The sequence below is a fragment of the Delphinapterus leucas genome, chromosome X, assembly GCF_059928025.1.
Source record: "Delphinapterus leucas isolate spDelLeu-1000000601 "Yukka" chromosome X, BTC_Dleu_Yukka2, whole genome shotgun sequence".
Classification (NCBI taxonomy): Eukaryota; Metazoa; Chordata; class Mammalia; order Artiodactyla; family Monodontidae; genus Delphinapterus; species Delphinapterus leucas.
The window spans coordinates 96,082,416-96,088,756 of record NC_143150.1 but is presented as its reverse complement, the minus strand read 5'-3'; positions in this window follow the sequence as shown (position 1 = coordinate 96,088,756).

Genomic DNA, 6,341 nt, shown 5'->3' with positions numbered 1-6,341 from the left:
GTGGTGGCAGTGATTCGTGCGGTCTGAGGTGTGTTAGGGGGTGTTTAAAACAAAGAATCATTTCATTTACTCCACAGTTGTTCCCAGGGGTGGCCTTAGCCGCAAAGGAACTTTAGGGCAGGGTAGGGAAAAAAAGAGGAGGGGGCATTGTCTGTGGACAAATACATTTCTAAAAATACTACGATTAAAAACAAAAAAAAGATTAAAAAGATTTCTCTTCTGCAGGACTTTTCAAGAGTCTTTCATATGCAGACATGCATTGTGACTCTCCTAAGGAGGCCACAAAATCCTCTTTCCTGTTTTGTGGGAAGAGTGTCCGAAAGACACAGAGATGCTGTTAGTGAGGCAGGGAGTCTCCAGCTTGGATGATCCCATTAGGTGTGGGAATTATTATGGGCCGCACACTTTGGGGCTGACGAACGGGCCAAGAGGAAAGGAGGCAGCCAGTAGCTGGGAAGGGGGGCTGAGCGATTTCTCAGGATGGGAGGTGGCCAACTGTAAGCCCCCAAGCCTGAATGCCAGAGTAGAGGCTGTGTGTCTGCTACACAACATGCTCAAGCCGACCTCCACACACATGTAACAATGACTGCCTTTGTCAACATCCTGGCAATTCCTAATCTTAATGTCCTCTCTCTGTATTTGAAGGGGTGTGTTTTCAAAGACCACATGGATTCAGGGTGTGCTGAGCTGTCAGTTCTTCAAGGCCATAGTGCTTCTTCTGTGTCTCTAGGTGATACAAACTATTAGAAATGTTGCAGGAAGCACCACTGAGTGCAGGAGTGTTCAAATGGATTGTGACCATTAGTGGTCATCAACTCAATTTAACGGGTCACAACCAGCATTTTAAAAAACAGGATAGACTCTGATGCCCAGATCCAAGAGGCAGATTGCTGTGTATAGAAGGAAGTTAATCTCCTGTCTTCTGCAGCACACAAGCTGCTATTTTTATCTTCAACATAACACACTCTGGTATCAGTATTGGGAAAATATTTGGCTGATGTAGATATGATCTGAGTGGTAATATCCTTTATTTGGTATTGCCCGGAGCAGATCATATCACAATAATAAGTAAGGTGGGGACTTCCCTGGTGGCGCAGTGGTTAAGAATCTGCCTGCCAATGCAGGGGACACGGGTTCAATCCCTGGTCCAGGAAGATCCCACATGCCGTGGAGCAACTAACCCCGTGAGTCACAACTACTGAAGCCCGTGCGCCTGGAGCCCGTGCTCCGCAACAAGAGAAGCCACCGCGATGAGAAGCCCACGCTCCGCAATGAAGAGTAGCCCCTGCTCACCGCAGCTAGAGAAAGCCTGTGCGCAGCAATGAAGACCCAACGCAGCCAAAAAAAATAAAGTAAGTAATGTGCATGTTACCACATTATGTTCAAATTTCACAACTGTGTATAGCAAGGCTGCAGCAAACAAACTTCTCAAATATTAGCAACAGTTTAGAGAAGGATTAAGGAAGAACAGGAGTCTCTGAGCAGAAGGAAAGGAACAGAAAGAGCAGAGAAGAAGTGTTTGGCATCAGCCAATATTTTCTAAACCGGTAATTAGTTGTCTGAGATTGGGAAGTGGGGCGGGAGCTCAGGCAGGGGATGGGAAATATATCAAGAAACACTTTAGCCTTAAAAAAAATCTTAACTCCTGAGTCATGGAAATATTAAAGGAATTTACCAATCAAAAAAAAAAAAACAGGATAGAAAAGTCACAGAGCATCACATGTAATATTATAAGTATTGTTTTGTGGAACTTTTAATCTGTATGCGTTTGTTCAGATTATATATGTGTGTGTGTGTCTGGATTGCTGCATATTTATACTTTATTGTGGCTTATCGTTAAAAAAGTTTGAAAGTCACTAATCTGGAACATGCATGGTTCTTTTTTTTTTTTGCGGTACGTGGGCCTCTCACTGCTGTGGCCTCTTCCGCTGCGGAGCACAGGCTCCGGACGCGCAGGCTCAGCGGCCATGGCTCACGGGCCCAGCCGCTCCGCGGCATGTGGGATCTTCCCGGACCGGGGCACGAACCCACGTCCCCTGCATCAGCAGGCAGACTTTCAACCACTGCGCCACCAGGGAAGCCCCTGAGCACCTTTTCATATGTACTATATTTGCTTTCTCTCTCTCTCCATATTGTTATCATTTCTCACGAACAGTTTGAGTTAGTTGTAAACATCATGACCCTTTACCCCTACATACCTAAGTGTGTATTTCCTAAGAGCAAGGACTTTCTCTTATCCATGATGCCATTATTACAATCAGGATCTTTATCATCGGTAGAATACTATTATTTAAAATATACTCTATATTGAAATTTCAACAGTTGTCAAAATGATTTTTTAGGCAGTCCTTGTTTTTCCTATGGGTGGAAAATGAGGTTCCTAGTTCGTGGCTTGTACTCATTTGATCACAGTACTCAAAATTCTTAATTCGTTGGTTGATTTTAATGTTTCAAAATGAATTCGTTCTCTGAATGTCTTACTTTTCAAATGTGAGAACAAGATGAGGTCAGAAATGTTGTTTGCTCAAACTGTATGTTGTGGCCATGGTAACTGAGTGAGGCTCGTGAGAACCCTGGAGGTGAGATCTCTGCATTGGGTAACGATGGGAGTCCACAGCAGACCTGCAGCCTGTGTTACGGAGGAACAAGGTGCCACCTTGGGAGGAATGTCCTTCCTTTCATTTGGAGTGGGTTCCTGAGAGTCAGCTGCAAAATGCTGCTCCAGGTCTGCCTGGGTAGTTAGATGGTGAGCTTTTTACTGAACATTTGTTTGGCTTAAAGTTTCTGAACAAGTATCAACACTGAAGTAGCCTCCGGGGAGACAGATTTTTATAGAGCTACCCAGCCCAGTAGAATTCTGGGAACGTGAGAGTTACTTTCCAGACAGATCCAGAGTTGCCTGGAATGAGTTCCCAGTCAATTGTGGCCATTATGAGTTCTCATGAGAGAAAGGGGAGTGGAGAGTTCCCAGTTGTGAGTTCACTAAGTTTCTCACCCCATCATTGGCTATTTAGTACCTTGGGAAATGTTAAGGTACTATGGATTCTGCTAAGCAAATCTTTGTACCCGTCAGGATGGACCACATTATGCTGTGGTAACAAACAACCACCAAACTTCAGTGGCTGACTGAGGGTTATTTCTTGCTCATGCTGCATGTCCAACATGGACTTATTAGGGGGGCCCTGTGCATTGTAGCCACTCAGGGACCAAGGCTGAAGAAGGATCTGCCATTTGAGGACATTGTTATCCAAACATGGGCTCTAGGGTTTGCTGCAACAGAGAAAGAAAGCTTGGGAGAATCATCACTCTTAAATGCTTCCACCCAGATGTGACACATGTTGCTTCTCGTATTTTACTGGCCAAAAATGTCACACAGGGACTCCCCTGGTGGTCCAGCGGCTAGGACTCCATGTTCCCAATACAGGGGGCCCAGGTTCAATCCCTGGTCAGGGAACTAGATCCCACATGCCGCAACTAAGAGTTCACATGCCGCAACTAAAGACCCCGCATGCAATGAAGATCCTGCACACCTCAACTAAGACCCGGTGCAGCCAAATATATAAATAAATATTTTAAAAAATGTCACATGGCCACACTTCACCAAGGCAGGGCAGTATGGTCTCCCCATGTGCCCAGGAGGAGGGGGAGAACTGGGAATATTGGTGAACACTGGCTATGTTCCAAAGCACTAGAGGCTCCAGGCAGGTCACCTGATAGAACCAAGCCTGGACTGCTCAGAACTGTAAGAAGACATAGAGGCTTGCGGGGGCAACCTGGTGAGTGAGCCACTAGCCCCAGCCTTTCTCTCCTCCCAGCACCCCAACTAGGCTTTGAAGACAGTATTTGCTTTAGCCAATAGGAATGCTGTGGCCTCACTGTATTGGTTCTTTCAGGAAAGGGGAGAGAAAATGTAGAGACAAAAGGTTCATATTTTACCCTTTGTTTTCCATGCAAAGACTCGACTTGCAGTATTAAAATCTCCGGAAGCTTGATCTTTGGAAAATTCCCTCTCAGAAAGCTCCCTGGCTGTTTTGAAGAGGTCTCCCTGTGGTGGTTTCACAAGGATGGTCAACAGTCCTCCGGTCCACCCACCTTTGTCAGCCACCACAGTGTTACCTTCTGGAGGACACCGTCTGCTGGGCCCAGCTGTCCTGGGCTGTTGCTTCCCTCTGCCATCTTTACCTCAATCTCAAGGGAGGGGACCCTACTCTCTTCTCTGATCCTCTGGCCCTAGGACAGCTTATGCCCTCCCGCTAAGTCCCTCACAGCACAGAAGATTGCAGCAGCTGAGAAGTGAAGGAGACCTGATGTGACTGTGCCCTCAAGGGCCCCTGCGTCTTGGCCGGCTTAACTCCCTCCCTGACCCACACGCTGGAAACACCCAGGCCTCCCTGTTTCTGAGACCAAACTCCCAGGGAGCTTTTTTCTTGTCTCCCAGGGTGGGGTCCATCAGAACCGAAGGGCCAGTCAAGTCCGATCCTCAGCCTGTGTGCCTGCTTGCTGGCCGGTCCCTTCCTCCCCCCAGCTCCATGGGGTCAGAAAACTGCTGCTCAGAGCTCCGAATGAACAAATAGTTCTGGACACACCAGTTAGCCTCAAGTTGCACAAAGTAAAGTAACATTTCTCTCCAAAGAGCACCAGCATCTGGGAGACTGGGAAACACAGCTCAGAAAAAAATACAGCAATCTCCCTCCTTTTAAAGTGTTACACGTATGGGGACTTCCCCGGTGGTCCAGTGGGAAAGAATCCGCCTTCCAATGCAGGGGACGTGGGTTCAATCCCTGGTCGGGGAACTAAGATCCCACGTGCTGTGGGGCAACTAAGACCGCGCATCACCAGTACTGAGCTCACGCGCCTCAACTAGAGAGAGAAAAACCCGCACTCCACAACTAGAGAGAAGCCCGCACGCCGCAACGAAAGATCCCACGTGCCGCAACTAAGACCCGACACAGCCAAATAAATATTTTTTTAAAAAAAGTGTTACATGTGTGACCAAAGTTTCTTTAATCTTGTAAGATACTCCCTTTTTCTGTTATCAAACAGGACTCTTCACTTCCCCCTCTGAGACTGTGTTCAGGTTTCCCCCAAGAACGAGGAGTAGATCCTGCCTTTCTGTTTGCACTGGGCCCCATGTCTTCACAGAGTAGAGGACTCTTTCCTAGAGGCCCACCCAAGTCTCCACCCCAGGGAGCAGAAACTGCTTGTGACAGTAAGTGAGTGTTCTGGGTTCCAGAAGTCCGAGAGTCTCATCTCCATCCTGTTCATTGTGTTGGCTGGGATGTGTCTCTGCACCTACTGGTTCTCCTGGGTGATGTATGTGGGGCTTTTGCGGCCAGTGTGGTCAAGAAAGGCCAAAGGGGACAGGAGTCAGGCCAGAGGAGGTGGTATTTTCATGTTTTAAACATCAGGAACAACTAGATCTCTGCTCCCTGCCCTCTACACACACATGCACTCACAGGGGCTGAGCTCATTGGAGGAGTCATGAGCAACCCCTCGTCTTAGAGCTCTTTGGCATCTGTCTAGCTGTGGCCTGGGGTGCAAAGCTGGAGTGAAACATGGCCCCTCCATGGTGAGCCTGGCCAACTTCAGTTGCTGAATCAATGTTGCTTATATTCCTTCTATTTGTGTTCCAGGCACAGAAAATTCAGAAGCACTTAGACGGACATTTGCACTTTTTAAGGGAGTTCCCTTGAAATGTGGCTGACTTTTGCTACTGTGCTCCTGAGAGGAGAAAAAGAGTTTTTGTTCACAGCCAGACTGAGTGAAACGCCAGCTTGCAGGGAGGCCCGTGGAGGGCACACTGCTGTGGTTCCCAGTGGCCTAGCAGGAGTTCTGTCTGCCATACCTGACCCATGGCTGAGGCCCACTTGTGGCTCACTCATGATCCATTAGTGGGTCGTGGCATTGGTAGTGGCAACCAGCATTAAAAAATAATAGTGACAAAGTAGATGGGGAAACTTCAGCATGCATCACAGTTAGTAAGAAAAGTATTATTTAACTTTGCTTCAGTTATATGTGTGTATGTGTATACTGGAACCCAGTATAAAAATGTATCTCTCATTGGGGGTCACAGTCGTAAATATTTGAAAGCCAGTACCATAGATCACTTTGATTCCTTAGTTGTTTTCAAAGCGCATGGGGTTGAAAGTAAAGTGCAGGACTCTGTTTTGTTGATTAATTTTCTCCCAGCCAATTTATTTTCTTGCATCACCACTAAAAAGTGGACTAGCCTCATTTATTCCCTGTTTAAAGACCTCGTTAGATCAAAAGAAGCAAGAGTGAGCATTTTGAAGAGCACCTGGGCAATTAGGAGTTAGAATCGAGGTGCTCTTTGATGGACC